Source organism: Pelmatolapia mariae, linkage group LG15 (assembly GCF_036321145.2).
Source record: "Pelmatolapia mariae isolate MD_Pm_ZW linkage group LG15, Pm_UMD_F_2, whole genome shotgun sequence".
Lineage (NCBI taxonomy): Eukaryota > Metazoa > Chordata > Actinopteri > Cichliformes > Cichlidae > Pelmatolapia > Pelmatolapia mariae.
In genome coordinates this window covers 2,318,494-2,344,853 of record NC_086240.1, presented here as the reverse complement: position 1 = coordinate 2,344,853, position 26,360 = coordinate 2,318,494, and the positions used below count along the sequence as shown (strand labels likewise).

The 26,360-nt window shown below is 44.0% G+C and overlaps 1 protein-coding gene across 1 annotated transcript in view; it reads right to left on the bottom strand.

Annotated features, from left to right (window-relative positions):
- ches1 (checkpoint suppressor 1) overlaps window positions 1–26,101 on the bottom strand; it is a 64,684-nt gene extending 38,583 nt beyond the window's left edge. The window contains exon 1 of the mRNA XM_063494919.1: window positions 25,673–26,101. The gene's annotated coding sequence lies outside the window, so the exon portion shown is untranslated. The remainder of the gene's footprint in view (window positions 1–25,672) is intronic.
- Between the last annotated feature and the right edge of the window lie 259 nt (window positions 26,102–26,360).

Sequence of the window (26,360 nt, the reverse complement as noted above, 5' to 3'; positions counted from 1 at the left end):
CTGAGTGTGCATGTGTGTGTATGAGGGGATGCATGTGTGTGTGCGTGTGTGCTACCATGTCTCCCATGGGCTCTCATAAAGCTTAACACACTTGCTTGGCTCTAAACAAACTTTCATGCAACTTCTACTGCGAAGCCCTCAGGACCAACTGCTAAAGGACAAAGGCAGCTATCGCTCAAGTTCAGGCTAAATAACGCTCGCCGCGAGTGTGTGCGCGCGCACGTGTTAGAAGCATCCTCACATTTGTTTGACAGATGGGACTGTGCTATTCTCTCTGTCTTCTTCATTCGCTGGATCTCCTTTGTGTTTGCATGCTTTGTTTTGATTTGTGTTCGTCTCTGTTTGGCATGTCCACATTTGGCTTAGCGTGCGCATGTGTTTTATTTCTGCGTTTGTCTATGTGTGTGCATGTGTGTGCATGTGTGTGCACGTGCGCATTGGACTGTAAGTACACTTTCTGACTAGTTGTCTAGTGCATTCTTCATGCAAGTGTCTGTGCATACCAATACAATTACAAGCAGCTGAGCTCTGTACAGTGTGCCTGTTCTCACTGTGACCCTGGCACCACACCAGCACTGCTCCTCTGCACCCTGATAATATAAACTCTAAAAGACACCATTCAATAAGAATGAAAACTCCATCCAAAAGGAAAGTGATGGGCTGTGCACTCGCAAATGTTATGCTGCCATGAATTCAGAATCCATGGGACTCAGGTAAGAACTACGGATGCACCAATCTGATGTTTGGGTAGGGTATCCTGACCCCGAAAGCTTGACAGGGTATCCGTGAAAATTGGCAATCTATGATGTAACTCAACTGTTTAGGTCATCAACTCAACTCATTCCTGTGGAAGCTCAAGCTTCAAGTTAGGCATGTCAACAATTTGAGTTAATATGTCAAAATTCTGATTTCTTTTGAACTTTTGCATCAGCTCTGCCAGTCAGGACGCTCCATGAAGGATGCCCTTTTCCCAGAAGCAGATGCGGCATATGCACGAGCACTCGAATAGTGACAGGATCAGTGAGCTATCAATGTGAACAAACTGGCGCCACGTTCTTCAGCTTTGAATGCTTTCTAGTGAATGATAACATAGCATGAAGGTTTGGAATCAACAGTGGATGCCTTCAGCTTTCTGCTTCCGGGTAACAAGGACATGATGTAACTTCACAAAGCTTCCTGATTGGCAGAGCTAACTCGAAATTAGTTATTTTCTCAAAATGGCATTTTTTTCATATATATTTTAAATATTACAGTATCCCATACTCTTGTAAATTGTGCTTCAGCCTTTGAATAGAAAACATAAGTGGGATTCAGACTGTTAATTTTGTAAAGTAGTAAACACACCTGAAGCTTCATTCCTTGAAAAAAAAGAACCAACCAAAAGGCTAAATGTGAGCTGTGTTTAGGAGCAATTATGTTTTCCTAAGTCAGTGTGTCTGACACAGTATCGACAAAGCTAAAGTTCCCCGTCCTGCTGCATGTTTCCAGCTCAACGGATCCTCGGCTTTCGAGGTATGCAAGATTTAAACTAAAACATTTTTTTAAATCAATCCAGCGTTTTTTCTTGTCACAAGTGTAAAAAAAAACAAAACAGGAAGGAAACGATCAGAGTGCTCTGTTAGGTTCAAGAGCTAATAGTGGATCAATTAACTTGATTTAACAGAATTAACAGATTTAAAAAAGGAGCTGAGCTGAGAGCTAAGACCATTAAGACCTTAAACGGAAACAGAGAGCATCATTGCCCTGAAAACTGTCAGCGACCTTGATGTACCCCCGCTGACCTCTGACCTGGCAGTCTCTGTAGCTGAAGGCAGAGGGGACCGGTGTTTACATGGAGGGGAGAAGGTTAACAAACGCCTGCAAGAGTGGACAGGCTGCACGCTAATTCATGCGCTCTAATTGACGGTGTAATCATCTCGCGCTGCATTCATGCTCTTGCAGACACTTGTCTAAATCACATGCCACTTTTACGTAATCCTCAGAAGATCTCCGTTCCCCGTCGGCAGCTTTTTCTGTCTTACTTGCAGTCGTTCACAGCGCCGAAAGCCAGAGGAAACATTTCAATAATATCCTTCATTTCGCCGTCTTGTTGTGGAGTCTGCTGTGATATTAGCCAAACTGACTTTCAGCAAAATCCCCAAGTCATCAAATTACAAAAAAACCCCTCGAAACCACATCAATGCACAAATAATAAAATAAGAGCCAGATAGGCTTGAGACATGCTGTCAGCGGCTCATTTAGCTCTGCTCTGGGCCTCAGTGGATCAAGCGACTCTTACAACTTTGTCAGTTTGATGGTGGCTTGTGACACAAACTGTATGTCGTATGTCATATCTTCCCATTCCCCCTTCTCCTTGTCAGTCTTTACTATACAGCCCAATAAAGCCAGTGCCACGAAAATAATCCCCCCCACCTCAGAATGGAGTAGTAATAGTAGTGTAGCAGATAGCAGCAAAGAATAGAATAGTGGCTGGTAGGAGTTATTACTTTGCAGAGGGGTGAGCTGAACCTTCTGGCTCCTCTGGCCACAGTGATAAAGCGGAGAGTCAGATGCACCGAGGCAAAACTAATCTGGAGTTTTGATGACAAAAGGACGACCTTTATCCCTCCTACACATATACCGGATGGATGGAAGGGGAGAGGAAGACCAACAGAGAGAAGGAGAAATTGAGAACTCTCTCAGAGACTGGGAAATAATAACTTCTGCTACATATATGTCAACAAAGGTTGTAGGAACCCTTGTGATGTTCTCAATTTTCAACCCATGAAATCATCCCCCCGTCCACCCTCTGCATTTCCTGCTTTTCCCTGGTGACAAATATCAGGGCTTCTGACTGCTTTAAGGAAGCGGAGCAGGGCCAATCACATCCTATAAGGTCTCACTGTGTTCTTCTTTTATGTCATCCACAACAGCAAAGAGCTACGGGATGAAGGTCAGGGGTGAGGGCGTCCCTCAGGACGCCTCCTGACCCCTCTGTCCTGGCGGCTGCTCTCAGCTGCCTGGCAGCTAAAGCTGTTGCAAACACATGTGCATATGAACGTGTTACAGTGTTACAACTTGATGGCCTGTTCTTATTTTTACATCTGTTGGCTATTTTCTTTGCTTGTTTGTTAGATTTCATTGCATTTTACCTCAATCAAAATATAGTAAATGTACATTAACTGACCCGCTCTTTGAATATTTAAGGTTCTTCTGTTACAGGTAATATAGTCAATCATAGACCGTTTGTTTGTTTTTGCATTTATTGTGTATGTTTATTGTTTAAATGGAGAAAATATACTCATATTATTGCACTGAAAATGTAAAAACTATTCCACATCCTGTTTTTCATGAATATTGTTATGTGTACGTGAATTTAGGCAGCCTGTATAAAGTTTAGTTTGATGTATATAAGGGGGTGGGTCTTGACAAGTGTTAACATTTACACCATCATGAGTTATGTCTGTATTTAGTTTTGTACTTTGTTTCTATTTATTGAGCTTACTTATAGACTGTGGTCAGCAGCAGGCTGTCACAGTCACCTGTGGTTTGCACGGACGATGCTGACTTGCCTGCAAACACTGCCGGCTAACCACTGAGTGCGAAACAAGACAGAAACAGTGAAGGAAACACCTTCAAAATAAAGGTTGTGCCTTGAAACAAATGCACTTCAAAGGGACAACTTTTAGTTTTGAGGTGAAAGTTTCTGATTTTCACTTCACTTTTAACCGTTTCCGAACCGTTTGGCGAGTAAAAAGTCCACAGAGAAGTCAGACCGCCTTCGATGCAAACTATAGTCAACTGCAGTAATCTGTCACTGACTAAAGAATTAACAAGGGGTTCTGCGACCATATTTTACCAAGTGAGTGCCAGCTACCTCAAGCAGCCACTTGAAAACCAGTCAGGAAACACAACCTAATGACTGGTATGTCTTGATGCATGCTCAATCATCCAGTTTCTAATGACTGGTAGCTACCAGAGAGCCTCTGACCAGTCTCTAGGGCTGTGTGACTAGGAGCTTAAGCCTCTTTTCCACTAGTACCAACTCGACTCCACTACACTTGGTTTTGGTCCATTACAACTGATTATGTGTGTGGCATTGTCATAGCAACGCAGCCAAAAGTCCCATAACACCATTTGTATATAAGTCAAGTACAACACAACAATGGAGGCCGTCTATCGGCTGCTCAGTCTGAGGGGACCACAGTGTTTATTTTTGTGTAGCCATTTCCCTCACTGCCACATTTCAAAAGTAGCATGTTTTGATTTTCCTGAAGGAGTTTTTGTGCTCTCATGACTCATCGAGTGACGCCATCGACTGACCAATCAGCTCCCTTGGAATTGTGAACAAGCAGGTACTAAAACAAGTACCTGGTACCAAGTAGGTCTTCAGGTAGATATTTCACTGAAACACTGTGACCTGCTGTTGGAGCTGCAGAGAAAGAACAAGGGAATTCAGATGGATGTCGTGGAATCTTTATTACTTTGGTCTGTTAGTTAAGCAATTAAACAACTGAACGACCAACACTGTCGACTCTAAAATGTCAGCCACTTAACTACGAGGAATAAATGCATGATTTGGGTGAAAAGTGAAAATTAAACCTCTTTGGGGTTCAGACAGTTGTTCAGAAAACTCAAGTGAGTGCAAAATATTACCTTGAGCTGTTTGTTCCAACGACTTACTGCCAAAAGCACAAAGTCAAAGCTATAATTAATAAGGCATAAGAAACTTAACAAAGAAAGGTCAGGACCCTTGTGCTGCAATGCACGCTTAATATTGTAAGTTTGAGTCCAGAGCCTGCTCTGCCAGAGGATTAAACATTATCCCCACTGTCTATTGGCAAAGCAACTAAGCAGATAATAAGCACATAATATACAGCATATTTAGGGGAACTGAGCCCCAGAACTTTCAAGTTGAAAAATGAAAACATAAAACTCATCAATTCACAGGGTCACTGGTTATGCTTTAAGAGCAGCACCAGGCTGCTTTACTCAAGGAAGCTGAGAACGGACATGTGTAATGTACGGTGTAAAAAAAAAGAAGAAGAAGAAAAAAAGCCAAATCAAATATTGCTAGTGAATAATTCAAGACGACGAACACACACACAGCCTCCGTCCTCCAAAGTAGGCTAACCAACAAAGCAAACAGACATTTGCATCAGGCAAACACAGAGTAAGTTTGGGATGATTCATCAGCAGCCAGCGATCATGAAGTCACGCTTATCCCCCCCCCCACCTCTCTCTCTGCGGATGGCGAACAATCAGAGTCAGAAACACACACACACACAAACTGAGGTTGCGCATGTGGATGCTTGAAGGTGACTTGTGTGTGCGTGTGTGTGTGTGTGTGTGTGTGTGTGTGTGTGTGCGTGTGTGTGTGTGCAGCCTGGAGGTCCCTTGGTGGAGTGCAGGGCTAGACTGTGTGTGCAGAACTGCCTGTGACAGTCAGGTCAAGCTTAAAAAAAGCCCAGGCCCAAGGCTTTAGACTTCCACGGTTTTGGCCATGACACACCATAGGCCGACATGCAATCGCACATTTGGGCACTCTCACTTGGTTACTCACTCACTCTGCCCAGCGTTTTCTCGCACACTTTGTCCAAGTCAGTGTATTGTCCTAGCATGGCATTAGTCCCCGTATCTACAGTATGTAAGGTACCTGAAGTCCTTAAAGTGTACAGACTAAAGTGCTGCATGAATGTATGGTTGTTTGTGACTTGTAGTCTAAAGTGCTTTGAGCGGTTAGTACGACTAGAAATGCATTATATAAATATAAATAAGACTATCTTAGCATTAACCCACACTCCTGTTTCAGTTTAACCAAAGCAGAAAACACAGACTGTATTAGAAAGATGGCTATAACCTCAGAGTCTTAAAGTCAAGTCCATTCAAGTCTGCATCGTTTCTCACGGCCAGCGAGGGAGGGGGAATCCTCGTGATGCAATAATAAGTCTTAGAAAGAGACAGCAGCTCACTTAGTAAACATACTCCTGATGAGTTTATGATTCCAACTGCTAGTTTTAGGACTTAATGGGTAAAACATTATGTTTAGAGTCACACTGCATGAGAAACCGAAAGGTGATCCACCCAGGTCCACACCATGCTTGTTCAAGAGCTGCCTGTTCAGCCTTTCCAGTAAGTACACGTGACTAGCATCCCTACTGATACCAGAGTGAAGAACAGATACAGCAACAGATGCAAGCTAGTTAGCTCTAGCACCAGCTGACCAGTTCTAATCTCCCACATAACTGTGTCCAGTTTCCAAAGACAGATCCCAAACTAAAGACTCTACAAACACTGGTTCGCACACTATTTATACAATCTGTATATCTAAATTCATCTGTCATTAAAAAACACGATTACATGTAACTTTAACTGCTAAATAACATCATTTACACGTTTTAGTATCTGAGTAAAACAAGCAAAGAAAATTCTTCACATTAACAGGCTTTAAAAGCTGAATATTTATGTTTGTAACATTAGCTTTCTGTCCATCTTGATGCTAAGCTACGCTAATTACCTCAGAGCTGCAGAGCCACACTTAAACCTCACAGTGTTATTATTCTTTTGATTTAAGATAAAATAAGAGCTCATTTATTTAAATGTAAAACTACTACGGTTCAATGGAGTGTACACCGAGTCGCTCTTGACCAGACCCACCAGTGCAGCTGGAATAAAAATGTCGAAAGCAGAACCTAAAGTAAGTAGTTTAAAAGGATCCTTATACAATAACCAGATCTAATGCCAAGGTCAGATCTGATAAAGATGCTATCAAACCTAAGATGACATCGGCAACAATCATAATTATAACAGTAATAAAGATAACACTATCTGACTGCTTCCACCTCTCCTTCCATCACCCAATCCCCCCACCCGCTCTCCCTCTAAGGCCTCCCTGCCTTTTCTTTCTGACAGTGAGCAGGTCCCTGTTGGCGCTCAGTGCTCTTTTATAATACTGTAGGAAAGGAAAGACAACGCGAGGGAGAGACAGACCGAGAGCAGGGGAGAGGGAGAAAGAAAGAGAAAGGGAGACTGCCAGAAACACTATACCATATCAAAGCGGCCAGAGCACAGCCAACACAGCTTTGATAGTGGGCAGAGAGGAGTGTGGGTCACAAAAGCGCAAGGAGAAAGGCTCAGCGAACGGTTTAAAGAGGGGAGCGTGATCTATCGGGATCCCCGCATTCAGGGGAGAGTGGGGTGGATGAAGCTTTGAGGTGGTGAGTGTTTTTCAGTTGGCTGTCCTGCAGTCAAAAAAAAGGAAAAAAAGGAAGAAGAAGCAGGGCTCCCTCTCTGTGTCTGTCTGTCTCTCTCCCCTCTGGCTTTTCCACTTATCTTTAACAAACAGCAGCTCAGGCGCTCAGCCACTGGTCGACAGTTTGTCCCGACAACAAAAAACCATGGCAACAAGCGCTGGAAGAGCCTGTCCGGTTCCAAAGGTTTGCCCTCTTTGGCTTCCCCAGCTCTCCAGCTTTGGCCCCAGACTGGAATCAATAACCAAAACAGCTCAGAGGCTGACAGAAGTTTGCGATCGAGAAACCGCACCGCCTTGTGTTTAGACGAGAAAGTAAAGCAGTTTAGTAGATCACCCTTATCCCAGAGGTGGAACGAAATTGCGTTCCGGTTGCGTGAAAAGAAAGTGGAATTTGAAAGATAGTGAAACGGGAAGGACGAGGGGGTGAGGCAGCAGTTTGTCAGTAACCTATGCGGTCCTCTCCGGCCTGCCTTTGCTGACGATACTTGCACGGCTTCTGCTGATGATACAACTCTGCTTACATCCTTCACTCCTCCCTCCCACTCCTACAAGCTGTTTTTAACGCCGCACAAGATACCTTATGTCAACTGAAACGTGTTCCGAATGCTGACAAAACAAAATTCAGGCTGTTTACAAACTCGCAAACAGGCCAAAAGAGAAAAAGTGATATGAGCTATCGCTCGAACGGAGTCGCAAAAAGGCTTTTTTCTCCGCAGGGCATCCTCCGGCACTTAGAGGACTGATTTATCCCGTAGATACATTGAACACGGGCTTTATTCGCTGACAGCTTTCCAAGTATATTAATCCCGGTTATCCGAATACTTTCTTAAAGTGACAGAGCGTGGACGACCTAAAAGCTTCTTCCATGTTTGTGTACTCATGGCTTCGTCTATCGATAAATTTCAGGTAAAGTGAACTGACATCAAGTTTTTAATGCACTTTGACTTCTCTTTTTAAACCAATGAGTGAGCCAAGTGCCAACGATACTACTGATACTGACTCTACAGATTTCTAATGCTTAGAAATAGTAAAAGGTTGTAACTAAGCAAGGTTATTAACGTCAACTAAATGTAAACTACAAACTAAAAGTAGACGTGAAACAATATTTAGATACCTAAATTAAAATTTAAAAAGTAGACAGACCTGTGGTATCAATTTTAAAAGCCTACATCACCTTGTTCTCCAGTTATCGCATTCACAAAGTTTTACAAAAACTTGACCTCTGAGATTCCAGCTCATCCGAGATTTTTAGCTGAGGGGTAAAAAGTATCCTTTTGAAAAAAAAGAAAACCAACTGAAACAATTTTGTGAATGTGGCAAACAAACTAAAATTCAGTAGAAACATGGAGGAAATATTCTTAGTTTTCATATCTGTTTGATAAAAATGTTACAGCTTCGTGCCTGATAACAGATGTTTTTATTCTGGATCTGGAAGACTGTGTCACTGCTTTCTGTACCTAAATCTTGCCTCTGACTTACAGCCTGCATACAATAATAATTAAAAAGATTACAACTAACAACGAAACTAATAAAAACTAAAGTAAAACATTTTCAAACATTAAAAACTGAACTGAAACAAACCCTGGAAATAGACTGAACTAAAAACAGAAAACTACAACAACTGCAACTAAGTGACTAATAAGAAATGCTTCATGCTGCAAGCCTCACCTCCAGATCCTGAACCTGGTGTGTTGGTGAAGCTGGTGAAATTCAGATAACTAGGAAAAGAAAATGCAGCTATTTTAACACAAACTCCAGAAAATGCTGGAAGAATCGTACTGGAAGATCCAGGAATCCTATTAAGGCGTGCTTTCGATGGTTTTGGAGGTGGTGCTGATTGGGTCGCGCGTGCAGGTTAAAGAGCATCTACTGCTGCACACTGGCATTCAGAGCTGCAGAGCATGTGTGTAAACGTCTGAAGCTGGTGATGTTTTGCCCATCTTAGCACAGTCACAACCTTTGCAGCTTGTTTTGTAGTCGCTTAGGCTGAATGGAAAAAAAAACGAAGCTATTTTGGGAAGTAGGAAAAACTTGTGCAACGGAGTGAGTGGTTTTAAAAGGACAAAAGCTGAATTTGGGTCATGAGGGTTTTTAAAAAAATCGTTTTGCTGACAGAGAAAAAAGTTTTTCACTTTCATGCAAACACTAGATTATATTGTTTTATATCCACATACCGTCACCCACTCCGTTACAGACCGTGCTCTGTTGCTCATCGGTGCCACCACCCCTTCTTCACCCTATCCACCTGCCGTTTTTTATATAAAGATATGGGAATCCTCTCGATGTAGCAGTTAACTAAGTCTTTTACAGTCCCGTGATTTGTTTTTGTCGCCTCTCTCAAAACCAAATTAGGCACGAGTGCCTGTATGTGCTCGTCTCCCTCTTCATGGAACAGGCTGTGAAATTATCTGAAGCTCACTTGCTGAGTTTACACGGTTAATGAAGGTTCTTGTGGCAGACACAATAAGGAGCTGCCTTTGCTTTGTTCAGTCAAGATTTAAATAGGTTTGGCAACGAGCCTGCTGGTTTGACGATGAAGTGTTGTCTACTGGAGTGCTTATAAAGTAGTCAGTACTCGGCTATGATTGCTTTTTGCTTTTTTGGGCTGTGTTTTTCTGTCTGAGGCTTTGAGTGTGTGTGTGTGTGTGTGTGCTGAGTCTTGCTTGGCCTCTCGTGATGGAGGAGGTTTTTAATCTGCGGGGCTGCCCGCTTTAAACAAAGGTGGAATAACATTTGAACAGAAGTTCGTCTTCGCGTTGACCCTTAAAGACTTGGCTCCGCAGTGTTTCCACATACTAAATAAAAAAAAATAGGCATGACTCCCTGTTTCCACTCACCCCGCTCTGGGTTGTGTTTTCTAATCTGCAGATCCAGAGAAAGGCAGTGAAAAAGAATGAGCATGACCGCGAGTAATAAAGACAGGAGTGGACAAGGAAGAAAGAGAGAGTGGGAGTAAAAGACAGAGGGGAGTTATATCCTAGGGTCATTAGCAGCATCTCAAAGTCACCTCGTCTTTCAGCGTATGCTGTTTGACAGGCCCTGCCAACAGAATTAGGGATGAGGGATGATGCTGCCGTGATTAGATGTGTAACTCAGGGGAAAGGCAGGTCCTGATCCACGGTTACAGTGCACTCCCACTCTCGCACACGAGCGCACGCGCGAGAGAGAGAGGGAGGGAATTGTGGGGATAAGCGATGCGATAACCTCAGTTTTGAGATGCGGTCAGTTATTGACTGGATAGCCCCCAGATCCTCTATTTCAATGTACGGCGCTGATGCGAGTCAGCCCGATAAACACCGCAGGCTCCCCCCGATGAGTGAATTGAATTCCCAAATTACCAGGCTTAAGATAACATACCTGGCTAAATTGCCGCTCTTTATAAGTCTCAAATCTCTTTGTAGATATTCATCAAAGGCTGTTTCACTCCTGATGCGGAGAACACAGGAGATGGGAAATAGGAGAACAACACACAATGTGGTTCATATTAAGGCCTCTGATCTTCTATCTCGAGTCCCTCGTTTTCCACTACATTCCTTTAGCCAGGGGTGATGTGTGGGAGGGGGAGGGTGGGGGTGTGTGCTGACATTCTCTCTGCCAGTGCAAAATATGTGATGAAGGCTCAGTGTTGGTCGGAGATTTTTACAGGAAAGTAAGGGAAACCTTGTGCTTTACCGGGCCTCTTCTTCCTCGGCACAAACTGAATTAGCCCCAGTGCAACAACTGTAAGTCTTTACTCTCTCTGTATCGCTTCAGGAGGTATCTGAAACCCTCTCTTTTATGCTTTCAGTTCGTGAACCCAAGTCGGAAGTTTCCATCTGTCAAGTGCCAAATGAATGCCAGTGATAGTGGAGTTTGTTGAATAAACTGAGAAGGGTCCATCTGTTTGCTGCCCGACATTAACCCTGAAGACGACCGAGGTACCCACTCAAAGGCAGGCTAACACTTAAGCAGGCTCGAGGGGCTGTGTGGTTGTGCACGGGAACTGCGGAGATGTGGTAACACGATCCAGGAGGAGTGTAGCCGTGACTTTGATGGCTCATCAAATCCCAAACCTCTACACCCGTTTGCACTCTATGACGGGGCTTTACAGAATCTTATGTGACTTTATCCCTCACCCTAAAAAATGGCTACTCGTGCTGCAATCTAATACTTGCATTCATTTCAGTAAGGACCACTGTAGTCAAAAAGAAGATTATTCTCATCTGCGGTTATATATATTTGGCTGCACGTCTCTGGTATCCAACCCTCCCCGGCCTTTCGAGTGCAAACATGGAAAGCCTGAGAGGGGCAGAGCAGCAGCGAGACCTCAGCACAGAACAGAGCATCTATGACAGGCATTAAAGGAGGAGCTGGGGTGGGTTGCAAAGCGGGTTGAAGAGGGTAGGAACTCTAGGCAGGCAACTTAAACAGAGATTTGTCAACTGGATGTGTAGAGGAAAGTCATCAGCTGATCAGCCTGGATTGTGCCTGAGCTGGACTGAAATATGGCCAAAGACCACCATCGAAACAGCTCTGAGCCAACTTGAGTCATTCAGCATATCAGCAGCACTTTAATAATCGCTGCACACCACTCACATTTTGCACCTCGTCATCAAATTGTTAGACTTTTACTTTGTCAGTGACCCGGCATACAGACTGATTGCACCCGACTGACAGAATGGGCTCAGTATTAAGACCTCTGACAGTGTGCTGATGACCTTATGTTCACTATAGCCTCATCTAAAGGGGTCATGTGTCTATGCAGCTGTGTTCCTTAGCACATCTACAAGAAGCAAATGCATGCGTTATGCATCTCTACCTGAAAGCATTCAAATGCTTCACAACTATTCTCTGTTTCAGCCTTGAAAAGTGAAAAAGTTACTTCATTGTGTACACAAAATGCAGATGGAAATGTAATAAAGAAAAAAAGCATACTACTTATGTAACAGTAGCAGTGATAGTTGCTGTTCGGCTCGTAAGACTGCAACTTTGCATGTGTTGGCAGAAAGGTGAGTCAAAAAGGTAATTTCAGTAATCAGTGCACCTGAGAAAAAGTACTCGGGTGTGTGGTACTACAGCTCTTCAGTGGAGGCCATGCTAATAGAATACTTTAGCAGTGTTGAAAACTGTCCAGATAAAAAACACACCCTTAAACATGCAAAGCAAACCAGTCCAGTTCAATTCTAGTGCGAAGTGTTGGATATTTAGTCAGCTTGCAAAGTTTAAAATTGGCCTATTATGCTGTCCTTTATCTTCTGTAATACATATACACTCAAATGATGAGGTTAGTATACACAAATAAACTCTGTGCCAAACGCTCAGGCTTCAGTCTGCTCTGAATGCTTTGCTTCAGGCAGCATTTTTCTACCCTTGGCTTGGATGATGTATCAGGTGCCACCAACACGTCCATCTCAGACACAAAGCTCTGGTGTCTACTCAAGCAGAACGAAAATATAATAAGTCCAATTTAACATAACTTCACATTAATATAGTTCTACTGCGGCTACAAAGCCATAGAGAAATAACAATATAACAAGATAAAGGGTGTTGCTCTCACTTTTTTCAGTAAACAGTGTCTTTACAAAGTATTTCAGTTTGTAGCGGTCTTCAGTAAAGTGGCAGAACTCCAGATTTCTCGACTAAGAAATCCTGATGGAACGGACATTAGACTCCAGCAGATAAAGATCAACAAGTTTCAAGCACATTCTTGTGTGTCAAAAGAGAGAGGAAGTTGGAGAGTCAAGAGGCTTTCTGGGAAATGTAGTAAAAGACTTTGTTGTGAGGGGGGGCACAACAAAGAAAAGCGAATGACAAGTGCACATTAGGAAAATGACAAAATACGTTGGACATCCCAGCCTGATGATTTACAACAGCGTGGGATGGAATTTTCCTCCGAGGCAGGGCGTTCCACGCTTTCACCAAGCAGCCAGGGAATCTCCAGCGTTCACACTCGCACACACGCATGCTCGCATTCCTGCAAGGATCCACGGATGAATACAAATTACAAAAAGGCAAAACCGTGCACATTTGGATGCATTTGCACATACGTGCACTTGTTCTCTCTTCCTCTCCTTCTTCCCCTTTCGCTCTTTTACAGCGGTTTCCTGTGCGCACTGTCTACCTCTCATGGTACATTCAGAGCATGAACACCCAGAGTCAGCAAGTCTGGACACAGCTGTTAAATATTCAGCCCAACATTCCCTCTCGCTCTCTCACAGTATCTCTCCGTCTTCCACCTTAAAACTCTCCTCTTTTTTGTCCCCACCTCTCTCCCTCCAACGTTACTCTATTTCTAGCTCAATTCTTTCTAATTCTGTAGCTCTCTACGGCGCTACCAACACCGGCACCGCTGCTGCCTCTGCTCTCTGCGCTCCACTTTCATTAAGGGGCTCTCCTCTGATAGCCCTTCATATAACACTTAATCATCATAACAATAAGAGCACTCGCTCCCCGACGAATCACCTCGAGGGGCCAGTCCTAAAGATCCTCCGCTAACTGATGTCATTAACTGCCAGGGTACCCGATTGGCTGGAGCAGCACGGGAGAGCCCGCCTTAGGTGTTTGACGGAGGGCTCAGCGGGAGCAGCGAGGGTCGGACAGGCCAAGGACATTCCTCTTATTGGAGAAGAGCTGAGAACAACGCACTGGCGCCCGCTCGTGCGTGCACAGGCGCAAAGGCTGACGCTGGGAAGCAGAAGACAAGGCCTGTTTGGTGTTACAGTCAGGAGAGAGATGAATAAGACTATTGAATAAGGGGGAGGGAGGTTTGAATAACAGTATTTTACATGAATGGATCTTCAGGGAAATGACTGCTCCATCGCTCCCTCCGCTCTCTATTTTCGGCTGCAATTTGACAACAGGGTTGAGCGAGTGTGTGTGTGTGTGTCGGGGGGCATTTTGGTTGATTGAGTCTCTGCCGTTATCACGCTGTGGAAGTGACAGCGTGCCATATTATGCTGTAGTGGGTGTGCGCATAGATGAACAGTGACGGCAGCTTCTTGCAAATGCACAACAAATCTGCACGCACACACACACACGCGCGCGCACACACTTGTCCGAACCACAGAGAAATCACAGCTGTTCTCGGTTGCTATGCGGCAGTCTCACCATCGTCTCCGATAACACACACACGCGCATGCACATGCAAGTGTGAGACGGGGACAGTAACACCAGGCTTGGCAGGGTCGGAAGGTCACAGGGGTATTGTGACAAAGTCGCTTAGCAACAAACCCACGGCACATATAATTTGCAGTGCGATGGCCTCCCACCAACCCCCCTCCCAGCATGCCCCTGACCACATCTGAATGTGGTTATAATGAATATGATGACAGATGATGATTGTTTTGCACCTGGCTCTCTCTCTCCCACTCACTCAGTGTTTGAGGAGAAATGTGTTGAATGTGCCTCACGACAGACCATAATAAATCTTGTGCCACTGTAAGCGCTCCACGGTGAAAACAAAGTGTAAAGTTAGCAGAACACCAGCTTGTTAGTTTGCCACTAAAGAGGAACACAAACATCAGTGGTTTAAGAGTTTTTCTGCTCCTGCTGTTCGAGTTCACATGACACCTGTCCCCTCCGCTTGTCTGAAAACGAGCTTTAAGGTACGATTCCCTTTGTTTCGTGACTGAGCGACGTCCCTCGACGACTTGCGTCCCTTACGGCTTTCCGTACAGCAAATCCCTGCGAGCAGCTACCAAACACTAACACGAGTACAGCAAAGGGAAAGTGACTTTGACTCCAACTTAAAAAAAAAAAGTGTGTTTCATCAGGACTGCAGGTAGCTCAGCCCATCTGTGTGCTGAATTCTTTATAGGTTATCACAGGAACGAGGCTCCTGTCCTCTCTGCCTTGTTCCCTTTGTGCACGGTGACGCTTCAAAACAGAATCGGTGAGCTGCAAAATCTGGGCTGCTTCTGCAGAGGCTCGACTTTTAGCTGGGAATACGCCTAAATAGTACATTCGACAGATATGTCTCGTTCGTCGAAATGTAAATGACAAACTGCCCCCAGGGTAGCAGCTAGCAAACATGGTGCACTCGTGCAGAGACAGCAGTTTTATAATGTCATCTGTGGCTGAAAAAAGTAACTACTAATGATGTCATCACGATTGCTGTAGGCTTGACAACTAGAAGTTTTGTGCTTTTTTTAAAAACAAAAAGTCATCATTGCAAGCTCAGGGTTAAAAACGCAGACACCAGTGTTTTCCATGCTGCATTATGGGAAGTGTAAATGTAGTGTTTTCAAAGCTTGACCAGTATTTACTACTAAGAGTTACCATGATGTGACTTCTGATGTTCTTCTACTACTTTTTTCTGAAAATCTCTTAATTCTCTGTTGTAACTGATGCACTGTGTTGGGGGGTAAATCATTAGTATTTGAATTATTTTATTAACTAAACTCAGCAGCTCCACAGCACCAGGGGTAAGGAGAACCACTCCAGTGTGGCGTCTTCTGAACAGCTAGCTAGCTAGCTTTCTTTTCTTTTCTTTTTTTTCCCCTTTTTTTTTTGCGCCTGTCCCGTTTGGATCTTTTGCCATAAGAATTATTGTCTAAAGGCGAAGAAAGATGCCCAACGGATTTACTTTACCAAATGGACCATCCCAGCCTTGCCGTAATGGTCTATTTGATTCACCTTTAATTGTTTATTTTATTTTCATTTGTTGTATGCGGGACAGACTTTACTGGGGGGAAGAAAGGGGAGAAGGAAGGAGGGAAAGAAAGACAGCGGGGAAGAGGGACGGGGAAAAAGGGCAAAAAACAAAAACCAACAGCTAGCTAGCTTTCAGCTCAGCTAACGCTATCATTGCGAGGGAAATTCACAAGCTTGTTGTTGGTTAGGTGCTGGAAGAGAAGCTACCAATGTAATCATTTCTGGTAACACATGAACTCTTGGTTACTTTTCTCAGTATGTAGCACTACAAAGTAACAGAATACTGTTTCAGCATTCTTTAGATGTTACTTTTAAATGTAACATCACCTGACCCTGAGGCCTACCCTTTAGGTGGAGGTGTGTAGCTTTTCTAATGTGATGTTGTGTTATGTACGTTCCTTCACTGACTGAAAAAAGGGCCAATGCAGCAGAGCCCAAAACTGCAGTTTTAGGGGCGACTTGAGTCTGGTTCCAAAAACGAGACATTTCCAATAAACTTGGGTTTATAATAGTACGAGTGACAGTTTTGGCTAATTTCTTTACAGAGTGTTATTTTTTCATAAGAGATTTTGATTGACAGATGTGCCGACACAGGGCTCTGTAGCTGATTAGTGTCTGCTTGGCTTCACTACCAATTGTAGTCAATGAATCAGACTTTTGGAATATTTTAATAGAATTATCTGACAGGTAATATGGCCTACAGTGTGGTATGGACCATGAGTATATTTCTGCTTTGTTTTCTGTTGAGCAGACCTCTGTTATTATTATTATGAGTCAGTCTACTCATCATTAATTAGCAGATATACATGTTTGTGTGTTGTACTGTCAGGAACAGTTCTCCAGGCTTCTTAGGAACATTTAAAGCTTTTCTTTGGATGTTTCTGCCTTTTGTTCTGTTCTCTGTCAAGATGATCCCACACTGCTTCAATAACGGGGAGGCCAATCCATGCTTTTCTGCACTGACAGTGTTTGGGATCATTGTTATGCTGGAAAATGAAGCCAATGCCAATCAGACATTTTCCAGACGGTACTGCATGGTGGATCAAAATCTGTCAGTATTGTTCTGCATTCATAAATCCATCAGTTCTGACAAGATCTCCAACACCACTGGCTGAAATACTGCCCCAAAGCATACACAGCCTCCAGCATATTTTACAAATGCTTGTAGACTCTCTCCTGACCTCCCCCAGAAATACTGACAATGATTTGAACCAAAAATGTCAAATTTGGAGTCATCACTACATCAGACCTGCCACTGATTTTTAGTCCATTTCTTGTGTAATTTGGTATACCTTAGCCTTCTCTCCCTTCAGTTAGAACAGCTTCATGACAGCCGTCCTTCCACTGAGGCCATTTCTGATGAGGCTTCAGTGAACAATAGATGGATCTACCGAAGGACCAGATGCGTCTCTCAGGCCCGGTGTCAGGTCTTTGCTGGGTTTCTTTTTTCCTATTTCTTAAGGACATGACTTTCAGATGCTGTTTATCTGCTGTAGGCAGTTTTCTTTTTTAGGTCTGCCACTTCTTCTTTTGTCTTTCACTTGTCCAGTTTCCTCACATTTCTAAGGATAAACTGAACACTATGCTGAGATATGCTAGATTTTCAACTAAAAGCTCTTTGGGAATCACCTTGTTGGTGCAAAAATACTATGATGTGGCTGTCAAACTGTGTTCCCATTGCTAAAGAAATGAGAACAAATGATATGTTTTTGTGACAGGCTGCTAGTAACAAAGTGCCTAAAGACAAAATTTCAAATTGGTTCTTTGCTAAGCTGTCTGTTACGTGTAGATATAACACTGGTTCATCTCTTGAGTAAGGTGCTTTTTTTTTAAGCTTGAATGATTGAAAAGCAGACAGCGTCCAAGGAAAAACTTTGAAAGACCTTCAGAAAGCCTGGAGAACTATTGCTCAAGACCACTTTAAAAAACTACCAGAAAGTCTGGCTCCTTGAAAATATAAAGAAATGAAAGGTGGCTCGAGACTTTGTAGTCCTCAGAGGATTAAGAGCATCTGCCATCATTTACAGTTGACCAGCTGATACGTGTATGCTGACTAATGACAGGAGGCTCAGTTACTCACTACACACTCCTCTCCAATCTGAAGCACCAGGAGCTGCACCTATACATCTCTGTGTGTTACCTGCATCTTTTATTCAACTGCTTTTCTGGTGAACACCCACCTTTGCCTTCTACCTGCCTTCACTTCAGCTTCGTTCCACAATCGAACAGTCAAATATCAGGATTCATTATCATATGCAGAATATTCGTTGACAGCCCTGAAATGAAAACCCCACAAAGGATATGCTGCGTTTTAACTAACAGCTCTGCGTTGAGTTAACTGTAGCAATAATTGCCAGTGACATTTTCTTCACTACACACACATTTACCGTGTGAGTCATGCGCGTTATTAAACCAAACCCCCCCCACAAAAACCAAGGGACCTGCTGAAGACTCAATAATTATATTTCCTATAAAACAGTAGAAATAATGAAGTCCTCTTGTTTGGCATTAGTCAAAACAAAGTGCTGCCTGCACTAAAACCATCACAAAATCAATAATAGAGATTTTTATGAATTGAGTTAAAAGCAGTGGCCTCTACTTTTTTTTACCTCACTGCCTTCATTTGGTTAGTGATGTCACACGTCAGCCCCTCTGTCTACTCCGTCTTTGCCTTCTCCTTTCCGCTGTGTGCAGTGGAACAAAGCAGAGATGGCAGAGAAACTTATCTTTAAAAAGAAACTGCACTGTGTTGTGGAATAATTTGGAAAACTGTCACAGCGAGCGAATCCTATCTCAGAGAGTGCCAGTCACACACACACATGCATACACATAGTGTTAAAAGCATGCGCACACACACAGACACACACAGAGACACACACACACACAAACAGGGACTTTGGTGTTTACATCATATGGGAAGGTATTTTTTCCCCTCACCCTGCCAGGGAACAGGCCCACGCACGGACACACAGACGCTGACTAAGGCCCTAAGACTCCTGGGGGGGGGGGGGGGGGGGGGGGGGCGCATGTGTATATAATCAGTTTGGTTGTGTATCTATGTCGAACTGTTACTAGCTGAAGCGGACTTCGCTTGGACAGCGTTCATGATCTGCTTGTGCTGCTATGGTCTTGTGTGTTTGTGTGTATTTTTCTTGCTTGTGTGTGTATATTTGCGCAGTGGTACCAAACAGTCCTGTTCAGTGTTAAGCTGCTGCGCGGTTATGTACAGTACTCTGTTTGTGGTTTGGCCTTAGCAGGGCTGAGCTAATGCTAATCAGTTTATTGGGGAAAATCTGCATATTTTGTGTTTCTCTGTGTGTCTGCACGAGTGTGTCTACTTAAAGCATTCTTGTGTGTGTGTGTGTTTTGCTTCCCGGTTCATAAACTTTTAAGCCACCGTGCGGTGTGATTTCCCCACGGTTTGGGGTTTGAGGTTGGAACGAGAAAAAACTATCAGAGGACAGCAGAAAGACAAAGTGTGTTTGAGCGCGTCTGCGTGTGTGTATTCAGGTCCGTTAAAAGCTCCCAGTTCTCCCATCCAGATTTAGATGGCTGATGTTCAGAGCGTCAACCACAACACTTGGAGAACACAACAGGCGGCCTATTCAACCCGAGACACAAATAGAGCAGTCTTCCTCTGTGCTTAAAAACCCCGTAGCTCAAATGGAGAGCTAAAAACAGATATTTCTGTGGAGCACTGAAGAAGGCCAACCGCTAAAAAAGAAAAAAAAAATCACTCTTTCTCCGTGACGCTGTGTTTTCTTTTGCTAAAATAAGAACTGGCGAGTACAGTATCCGTGGAGACGACCCAGCACCATCTCTTTTCCCTTTTCATTCACTGCCTGCCTGCAGTCGTCGGCGAATCTCGGGATGAGAATCGACAAAGGTCAGACAGTCGCAGATGGAGGGCAGCAAGGCGATGGAGTTACCCGTCGCGAGACACTGGGGTATCCATTTCAAATAGAAGCCTCTCTCAGGGGGCTGTAACGAGCTCTAACACTGTGTGTGTGTGTGTGTCTATGAATGATGCATACAATACCAAAAAGTATCCATTAGCTGTGAAGTATCTTCACTTTAAGAGAAAAAAAAGGGGGAGGAGTAATGTCATTATATAAATCAGATGGCTCCTGAGGTCATTTTTGTCTTCACACATGCTTCTGCATGCCAGCACACACACACACACACACACACAGGCAGTGTATGGCTGTATCCATTTATGACATCACTGTAACTAGCCAGAGAGAGGAGAGTCAGAGAGAGCCAAGCTGACGTCATCCCATTCACTCAATGTCAATTACGTAATCACGGGGTCCGACGCCTGCAGGACAGGCACGCCGTGCACGGGTTTTTGGGTTTTGTTTTGTTTTTTTGTGATTGCGTGAAGGGCACATAATTGCAATCTCATGTGCGAGAGGAGACAAAGTGAGGCATGCTGATGACATCATCAGCGGGAGGCAGCTTGGCGTGAGCGTGGCGGCTGTGACATATCGAGAGTGTTGGGGTAGAAGAGAAGGAGACAGAGTGCCGCAAACAGACCCGGCTGGAGGAGTTATGCAACGCAAATCCTACTCAGACTAAAAAAGGGCCTTTTTTGCCTTTTCCCTGTGTGTGTGTGTGTGTGTGTGTGTGCGTGTCCTAGATGACTTTTATGTAGCACTTTTACTTGAGGCAAAGAGTGCATTAAAAACGCACAGGCACTCAAGCGTACCACTGAAATCTGCACACACACGCGCGCACTCGCTCGCCCCCCCACTTATAAACAAAGCTTCCTAAGGACAGGAAATCCTTCCACCCACGTTCCTGTGTTGCTTGGCAACCAGAGCAGCGTCACTGTGTGCATGCCTCTGCCACTGAAAACGCACAAACAAGCAGACAGACACACACACATTAAACTGCAACTCCTTAAACGCCGCTCCTTTAAAAGCACCGAAAAAGAAAATCGCCAGATCGCAGAGCCAAAGCTGAGCAGACTGATACTCGCCACAGCTGCCCTCCGATTCGTCAGCTATGGATCTACACCAAACATGACATCACCCCTTGTAAACATAAAACACTTTTTCCCCCTATTTATAAGCTCTATTTTTACACCCGCTGACGTCTTTCTATGCACGATGCTGCGCGTGCGCGTTTGTGTGTGTGTCAGTGAGCATTTATGTGCGTGCACTATCTAAGGATGCGAGCGCCAATAGCTCAGCAGGACTTAAGGAGAGAGGGGCTAATTGAGCAGAGGTGCCCAGCACTGTGGACAATGAGTCCATTTCAAATCAGCAGGAGGCCTATTGAAGACAATTATAACCTGGGGGATACAGAGGAGCATTATTCTTCTAAGCCATCTCGGCTACTTTGGCCGGCTGCGTTTCCAGTGCAATTTACGGCCCGTCTTTTAACTCTCCGGTTGTATTAACACATGAACCTGTGCATGAAAGGCAAAGTTCATCAGCCCTAATCAATCACAGTGGGCTCAGTCATTAACTAATAAATAATTCCTGTGTCTGAAATACAATGATTACCGCAAACACACAGAAGGAGTGGCTTTCTTCTTCACTGCAATCAATAAAGCACCGCCACAAGTTCAAGTTTACAAGTTGTTTCTTGTAAATAAGTAAAAACTCACGGTATATCTAAAAGTCATATATTTAATTTGTTGTCATGCATATTTGCCAGCTGACGATGCTTTATTCAGGAGAGAATCAAAAGACACTTCCCATCACAGTTGGTGCATTTACCAGTGAGGCGACGGCATTAAAGATGCTTTTGCTTAATGGCTCGTGCTAAAAAATTTTCCCGGCTTGCTATCAGGAGTTCCTGACTGAGTTTTAAAAGATCTGAAGTCAGCTGGGACAACACTGAATCTCAGGGCACTGTCGGGTGCTTAAAAATCGCTATTAAGAAGTTCAATTATTTTTGGAGCTGCTTTGCAGCTGTTAGGTAAAAAAATACGGCGAGTGGGAGTATTTTAGCGTCTCGTGGTGGACTACGGATTACAACCATAGACTGTATAACTGACCCACTGGTTAGCAGACCTGAGCATTTTTGAAACCAGATACCACATATAACAACAACAGGTAGATCTGACTGTGACACTCACTGGATAATCAAGTGTCAGTCACACAGAACAGCTCATCCTGCTTTGTCCAGCTTTTGACTCTAACGGGGACAATAATTCACAAAATTTGCATGTTTTATTCAGTAAGATTTAAATAAATCATAAGCCATAAACGTGTTGAGAAAAAAATATTGACAAGGTGACAGAGAACGGGAGCTGAAGGCTGTTTTCTCATAGACTGTTTTGTACTTTGATAACTATGTCCATCTTTTATATACAGTCTGTGATTCCAACATTAATGAAACAAAAGCTCTTTTTCATCTCTGAGTGGAAATAAGTAGGAGAAAAATAATTTCAGTTCATAAACTAGCATGTTAGTTAGTCCTGACATTATGGCAAGATATGCAGAGATATCAAATAAAGCTAGCATGCTATTCAGCTAGCCCTGGCCTGTACTGTTTTGTAATGCCACACTTTACCTCAGCGCCTAGCTGTAGCGTACAGTCAAGAGGGGCTTATGTTGCCTCAGAGAATTTAGCAGTGTAGAGGTGGAAATATAAAACTTGTATAACTCTACACAAAGGGTGGCTGTAGCTCCTCCTGTAGCTGTCGCCAATCTCAGGGTCAGCTTTGCTATTTTTGCTGCCGACATCTTGCATCATTAAAGTCAGAGGTCAGCCGATGCTGGCAAGCTAGGTTAGCAAGGTGCATCCATAAAATGCTAATTTTCTCAAAACTGGAGCACTCACTTCTTGGAATTTCTGTTGGTTAAAATGACTCTAACCCATACCGTCAGATAATTGTCTGAATTATTATTGTCTGAATTCACTTCGAAGTTCCAGTTTGGTGACTCATATTAGCTCAAGTGGCGCTTACCCAACAGCTACCGGCAAAGCTTGCTTGTCGTGGCAACCATCCACCGCGCATTGCAGCCATGCTTATAACACTTAATCACTTTAAGCCTTAATAACACTTAAAAGGGTTCCGCCTCTGTACAGTAGTTATGAAGAGGAAATTAACCATAAAGACCAAAAACATATTCTAACCAGGCTCTGAACGTGCTTTATAATGTTAAGTTCAGCATTTTAACACTGGCGTCTATGGGGAATGCCCCAAGTGGACATTTAGAGGAACTGCAGTGTTTGCCACTGTTGTGTTGAGTTCATTTCTAAATGCTGCCACCAGGGATTAGCCAAATGCTGCACTGAGGGCAGAGTGGACTAAACAGTAAAACACAATTCTCTCTTGCATACAGATATATTAAGTTTGAAACAAAAATACTTCGATATAGTATCCAGTTACTACAACCCAGATCATGGACCACAGATGTGCACGTTAAGTGGAAATTTCTTAATAAAAAAAGTACTCCATTACACAAAGTAGTGATTATATTTGCACCTGTGTCTATGCATCAATGTATTTTGGAAGAAAGTTTTGCTACATGGTAAAATTCAAGGGTTTACAATGAGGACTGGGATGTTGGCTAACAATAAATTTAATTAGTGTAACCATATTTAGTTTGATCAGGCAGGAATCAAACCCTTTACAATGGAAGTAGCAGTGCAATCATCGTCTGTGCACTACCTTGCTCTGAGCCCAGATATGGGCCGTATCTTCACACAGCACAACAGCTGATTTAACTATAATCTGCTACTTTTTTTTCCACCAGTTTACCTTCGTACTGTGTCCTCTTTTCACCTATAAAACTTAAGAAGTCAGGAAATTTTTTTTCTCACTTTTGCTGATAAGGTGCACTTCTGTAGTGTTTACCTTTCAGAACTAAATGTGCCACAGCCTCTGCTGTATACTTTGTTCTGACGGTGCATTAAAGACACACACGTGGCTCAAAGCCACAGCTGACCAGAGCGCATATTGTGTAGCTCCGAGCCTGACCAGTACAACGAGAAATATTAAAACTGCCATTTTTTGAGTGTTTATGTTGAATAAATCACGAGATGACAGCCAATAAAAACTGTATTCAAACTGCATACTACTCAATTCATTCACACATGAATTATAGATCCATTATGGGCTGTTTTAGCTCTACTGAGGGAATCAGACAAACAACAGTTGTGCTGAGAGCACTAACCCACTGATCCATCCATACCAATTATCTGTGTCTAGGGTGGAGTCTGAATTCAATATTCAATTTACACAGTTCAATCTCCCATCAGAGCTTCCAGCTGGAAGAACTAAGGGCGTCAAAACGGCCATAACGGACAAAAGCGGCATAAGCCTCGTCTGAGAGCTTCAACTGTCTCCAAAGTGAAAAAGAAGCGGGCTAACTGAACGTCGCACCACAGGGGTGTCCATTGAGAGACAGCGAGAGGTGGAGGGGCGAGAACTCCATTGAGCTCAGCCATGGGGGGTCAATATGTGAATGAACGTTTGCCATGGAGGTGAATTATGAATGAGCAGCACTCGCAGCACTCCTGGAGAGAGCATGTCAGCCCCCCTGTCTCCTTCACTCCATCCTCTCTTGCTTTCTTTCCATTTCTCCTCCTCCTCCTGCTGCTGCTGCTGTCCTAAAATCTCCATCATCCTCTCCTTTCCCCTCCATCTCTGTCTCATCTCTCGCTACTGGATTAATCTTCTCATCTGCCTCATTCTTGGTCATCTGATCTCCTCCCCCTCCCCAAACCTCCTCCACCTCCTGTCTCCAGACCGGGTTGAGAATGAAGGGGTGGGGGGGGGGGGGGGGGGGGTGACGGAGGTAGACACACACGCCGTCTGTCTGAGAGAGACGACAAAACCCTCGTTCCCTTCACATACATATTTACACAAATTCAGTAGGACGCACACACACATGCACCCGTGCACACACACAGTGGCACATAAGATAATGCAAAGGCAAACAGTCCTGCATGTGAAAAGGCAGATGCATGCATTAAGTGAAAGGCTCTCAGACACACACACACACACACTCTTCTCCCAGCTGTTCTCCTGGCCACAGAGCTTGTGCGTGTGTGTGTGTGTGTGTGTGTGTATTCGCGTGTGTGTAATCCAATGTGCTGCTGCTCAGCCTGTGCCATGCTCTCTCCTCTGTTGCTGTGCGTCTGATCAGATCTGCCTCCGTCAACCTGTTTGCCGTCTATGGCTCACAGACGCACACACACTTTTTCTCTCCCTCTCTATTTCACACACAGACACACACACACACACACACACACGTTTCAGAAGCTGTTACTACTTATCAAGCCTCCTTCAAGCTTGGTAAAAACAACATTCATTCAGCCTTGTTTTCGCCGCCGCCAAGTGATGTGTTACCTGCTGCACTCCAAACACCTGAGCGCACACACACACACACACACACACACACACACAGTGAAAGAAAGGGGAAAACAGACTTAAAGAGAGTGTTTTGCCCCAATTTTTCTCTCCTTCAGCTTAAAGTAGCCTACCCTACCAAGAAAAAGAAAAAGTGCGTTTGTGTTGGAATGAGATCACACTGTTCCCCTAAAAAGTATCCACTCCTTTTGATCCCTTCACTCCAGTTTACAGCGGTCACTTCAGCTCACTTTGGCCCCTTTTTTAGCTTGTGGAAAACAACCTTTATAACTCTCTCTCTCTCTCTCTCTCACACACACACACACACACCTGTATATATAGACATACTTACAGTGACACACACACACACACACGCACCTCCACAGCACTTCCCTTTAAGTGCAGAGCCGTGCAGCACATGTCATCATCACACACACACACACTCACACACCTCTGCCAGACCTGCATTACAGCCACAAAAAGCCCAGTAAAGTCACCTTAGGATCCTTCTGTGTTCCAGACGAGCCCCTTCTTCACACTCTTCCTCTCCTCTTTTAGACTTCTCTCTCCTCCTCTCCTCCTTTCCTTCCTTGCCTTCCGTCCTTCCTACGGTGCTATCCGTCAGTCCTTCTTCTCCCTCTCTTTCACTCTTCGTTTCGGTACTCGGTCAGTTCCCAGCGTTTTTCCCGAGCCCCTCCATATCCGCCCAGCCAGTCGTTTCTAACCGCCGAGCAAGCGTACCTACACACACACACACACGCACACACACACAAGCCGCTTCTGCGTTCCTATAGTCTCTCTCGCTCTCTCTCTGTTTATCCCTCTCTGAGCTCGCGCTCTCCCTCTCTCTCTACTGTCGGAGAAGAGCTCGGTGAGCGTGTGTATGCGCAAGTTTGTGTATGTGTGCGCGCGCGTGGATGTGTGTGTTCCTGTGCTGTGCCTGCTTTGCCCCGCCAGCAGCAGCAAGCAGCAGAGGACTTCCCCCGGTGCCCGCCCTGGGTCCTAGAGAGAGCTCTGTTCCCTGAAAGAATGCCATTGTGTACGGAAGACATGCCCAAAGATCGTCTATAATCTTGACAAGACGATTCATTCACCAGTTTTTAACAACGTATATATATATATATATATATATAGTAAAAATAAAAAAGGTAATATGATAATAATAAATCTTCTAAATCTTCAGTA